Here is a 5,000-nt window from a genome sequence, read left to right as displayed (position 1 = left end):
CAGTTGAACACACACACACACACACACTGCTGGTACAGTTGAACACACACACACACACACACTGCAGGTACAGTTGAACACACACACACACACACACTGCAGGTACAGTTGAACACACACACACACACACACACACACTGCAGGTACAGTTGAACACACACACACACACACACACACTGCAGGTACAGTTGAACACACACACACACACACACTGCAGGTACAGTTGAACACACACACACACACACTGCAGGTACAGTTGAACACACACACACACACACACACACTGCTGGTACAGTTGAACACACACACACACACACACTGCAGGTACAGTTGAACACACACACACACACACACTGCAGGTACAGTTGAACACACACACACACACACACACACTGCAGGTACAGTTGAACACACACACACACACACACACACTGCAGGTACAGTTGAACACACACACACACACACACTGCAGGTACAGTTGAACACACACACACACACACACTGCAGGTACAGTTGAACACACACACACACACACACGTGCAGGTACAGTTGAACACACACACACACACACACTGCAGGTACAGTTGAACACACACACACACACACACTGCAGGTACAGTTGAACACACACACACACACACACACACTGCTGGTACAGTTGAACACACACACACACACACACTGCAGGTACAGTTGAACACACACACACACACACACACTGCAGGTACAGTTGAACACACACACACACACACACACACTGCAGGTACAGTTGAACACACACACACACACACACACTGCAGGTACAGTTGAACACACACACACACACACACTGCAGGTACAGTTGAACACACACACACACACACACTGCAGGTACAGTTGAACACACACACACACACACACACACACTGCAGGTACAGTTGAACACACACACACACACACACACTGCTGGTACAGTTGAACACACACACACACACACACATGCAGGTACAGTTGAACACACACACACACACACACTGCAGGTACAGTTGAACACACACACACACACACACTGCAGGTACAGTTGAACACACACACACACACACACACTGCAGGTACAGTTGAACACACACACACACACACACACACTGCAGGTACAGTTGAACACACACACACACACACTGCAGGTACAGTTGAACACACACACACACACACACTGCAGGTACAGTTGAACACACACACACACACACACACACTGCAGGTACAGTTGAACACACACACACACACACACTGCTTGTACAGTTGAACACACACACACACACACACACGTGCAGGTACAGTTGAACACACACACACACACACACACTGCAGGTACAGTTGAACACACACACACACACACACTGCAGGTACAGTTGAACACACACACACACACACACTGCAGGTACAGTTGAACACACACACACACACACACTGCAGGTACAGTTGAACACACACACACACACACACACTGCAGGTACAGTTGAACACACACACACACACACACTGCAGGTACAGTTGAACACACACACACACACACACGTGCAGGTACAGTTGAACACACACACACTGCAGGTACAGTTGAAAACACACACACTGCAGGTACAGTTGAACACACACACACACACACACTGCAGGTACAGTTGAACACACACACACACACACACTGCAGGTACAGTTGAACACACACACACACACACACTGCAGGTACAGTTGAACACACACACACACACTGCAGGTACAGTTGAACACACACACACACACACACTGCAGGTACAGTTGAACACACACACACACACACACTGCAGGTACAGTTGAACACACACACACACACACACACACACTGCAGGTACAGTTGAACACACACACACACACACACTGCAGGTACAGTTGAACACACACACACACACACACTGCAGGTACAGTTGAACACACACACACACACACACTGCAGGTACAGTTGAACACACACACACACACACACACACACTGCTGGACTATGTTGGAGACGGCATACATCAATTTCAAATCAATATGATTTTTGCCGTTTGGATAGGTTAATTCTTAAAGCAGCAGTTGGCAAGTCTGGGACTTAGCCAAAAACTCTCATGCCCCTCCCCCACTACCACCGAGCACCCTTTCATCGAGTTTGTGCTCGTCAGTGCACACCGGACTGTGATTGACAGACAGATCTCACACAGCCCTGCTCTGATTGGAGCGAAAGAACCAGGAGCTGTGGATTTTTGCAAAACAAATAACAGGCTCTAGGTGGAGGTAGAAGTGCAGGTTTTTTCCTAAAACTGGCTTATTTATGTTGTTATGTCGGAGCATAGTGTTGGTTTCAGTAAATATGATCAAAAAAATGGTGCCAACTGCATCTTTAAGTTAACAACAGCTGGTAATAAATAGCAATAGTCAGAAGTAATGGGGGAAACAATAATGCTAAATCAGTGGATATATCTACTTTTTTATAACTATATATATATTGATTATAAATATAATATATCTACTTTATTATAACCTATACCTAACTAAACTAACCCTGTGAGGTCTTGTGCTTGTCTTGATGATAAATGTATAAATGTATAACAGTTATGGTTTGCTCAAAAGGAAACTTGGAAGCTGAATTGTGGAAAGTGTTAGGACTATTCTTGAATTGTGATCTTGTGCCGTCTAGAGCTAAATGCCTTTTTACATTTGTTTTGCCTGGTCCAAAAGCGCAGTAAGCCATCCCTGATTAGAATTACGGGCACCTGTACCACTCTTGACTTGACTGGGAAGATGCCATTAGAGCTCTGCAGGGCATTACTTGAGATTCAGTCTTCTTTAAACATTCAGTCAACTAATCCCCATGCACAGCTAAGCTTGTGCGGGACGCGTATGGGGAGGACAACTGACATGGGGTGGGAGTGAGAGTGGGGGGGGGGGTGTTAGTGGTGTGGGGGGGGGGTGTAATGTCTAGATTGTCTCAATCCGACAGGCCTCTGCGCACATCAAATCCGACAGGCATCGGCGCACATCAAATCCGACAGGCCTCCACGCACATCAAATCCGACAGGCCTCCGCGCACATCAAATCCGACAGGCCTCCACGCACATCAAATCCGACAGGCCTCCACGCACATCAAATCCGACAGGCCTCGGCGCACATCAAATCCGACAGGCCTCCGCGCACATCAAATCCTCCGCGCACATCAAATCCGACAGGCCTCGGCGCACATCAAATCCGACAGGCATCGGCGCACATCAAATCCGACAGGCCTCCACGCACATCAAATCCGACAGGCCTCCGCGCACATCAAATCCGACAGGCCTCCACGCACATCAAATCCGACAGGCCTCCACGCACATCAAATCCGACAGGCCTCCGCGCACATCAAATCCGACAGGCCTCCGCGCACATCAAATCCTCCGCGCACATCAAATCCGACAGGCCTCGGCGCACATCAAATCCGACAGCATCGGCACACACTTCCAGACAGAGGCACGGCACTGCAGACACAAAGACAGCACCGCTGATCACATGACAAACTCGCCCCCTAGCCCCACCAACCAAAAGCAGCCCCCTCCCATGGCTGTCTGTGGACCTGCTTTGACCCCCCCGCACCACCACCACCACCAACACCTCCCTTTACCACACCATCCAGTGCAGAGACAGAAAGACCCCCAGCAGGACGGGTATATATCTGCATATCCGTATATATATATGTAGCAGACGTATCTGACCCTAAAGACCCCCCAGCAGGACGGGTATATATCTGCATATCCGTATATATATATATAGCAGATATGTCTGACCCTAAAGAGGGAAGTTCTGAAGAGACTGGCGTGAAAGCTTGTAAAAAATCCTTCTAAACTTTACTAACTGCCCAAACGTCCACACCTACTAAAATAAAAAAAGAGATGTGGGCAATCACAGAGAGCCAACAGAATTTTAACAGGTGTCCGTTCGATGGAGGTTTTTTATTATTATTTTGATGAGAGGGAGGAAAGGGTCAGGAAAATCAACTGGAAAGGTCATCCAATGCCTCAATTGATCTCAGAGATCGAAATATCAATTCTGAAGGGGTGATGCTCAGGGAAGTTAATCAAGCACATGCGCTTGGAATGTTGTTTGGGTTACTCGTCCTTGTTCCCCCTCCGAATCACTGTTTAATCCTCACGCTCCGCAATGCTGCTCCTGTTGCAATCTTTCGCGCTCTTTTTCCCTCCCTCCCCTTCACACATTCCCTCCATTATCGCACAAACAAAGAGACAAAAAAGGAGAATTATTTTCAGGCGGTTGAACGTTTTTTGCTCTCTGGAGGCAGGGGATAGAGTGACGAGAGAGTGAGAGAGAGAACACAAGCAGTGACCGACTAGGGGCATGTGATTTATGAAGGACAGGGAGTGGGGCAAACTAGAGAGGGCCATTGAAGAAGACAAGAGAGAGAGAGAGAGAGAGAGAGAGAGAGAGAGAGAGAGAGAGAGAGAGAGAGAGAGAGAGAGAGAGAGAGAGAGAGAGAGAATGCCACATTCTACTAGGGGGAAAAGCAGAGGGAGGTGGGTCGTTTCTCAGTTCCCTCCCCTGTCCACTTGTTTGCAGCTCATTGTCCTTTAAAGAGCCTCCAAGGCAGCTTCATCCACTTGCTGTCCAAATAAAAAACTGAAAACGGTTCAAACTAATGAACGAAATGAATCTAACAGTCAAGTTGGTTAAACTTTATGTGAATGATCTTTTAACTGTCCCTAGAACACTCCTACTAGCCTGGCGGGGCATCCTATATCAGAAATCCTATCCTATATAGAAATCCCTATGGTTTGCTACTAGACGTACAGGCTGAGCAAATTAATTTTCCGCCGCTAGGGTGCGTCTAGATTTCTAGGCTACACTCCTACACCTAGAAACATACAAATATTCAAAAACAGGGTGTGTGTCAATTCTTTCAGGTTTTGTAGGGTAAAAGAATATTTGCACCACTTGAACAATCACACCACTGCCACATATAT

The 5,000-nt window shown here is 47.4% G+C and overlaps 1 protein-coding gene across 5 annotated transcripts in view; it reads right to left on the bottom strand.

The window, feature by feature from the left end:
* Nucleotides 1-5,000, bottom strand: part of ago3a (argonaute RISC catalytic component 3a) — a 106,215-nt gene that overhangs the window by 46,015 nt on the left and 55,200 nt on the right. The window lies entirely within an intron of this gene.

This window comes from Alosa pseudoharengus, unplaced genomic scaffold, assembly GCF_046254945.1.
Source record: "Alosa pseudoharengus isolate Yale_2024_CS ecotype anadromous, Long Island Sound unplaced genomic scaffold, YU_APseudo_1.1 YU_APseudo_1.1_scf_12, whole genome shotgun sequence".
Classification (NCBI taxonomy): Eukaryota; Metazoa; Chordata; class Actinopteri; order Clupeiformes; family Clupeidae; genus Alosa; species Alosa pseudoharengus.
This window is presented reverse-complemented; position numbering and strand designations above follow the sequence as displayed.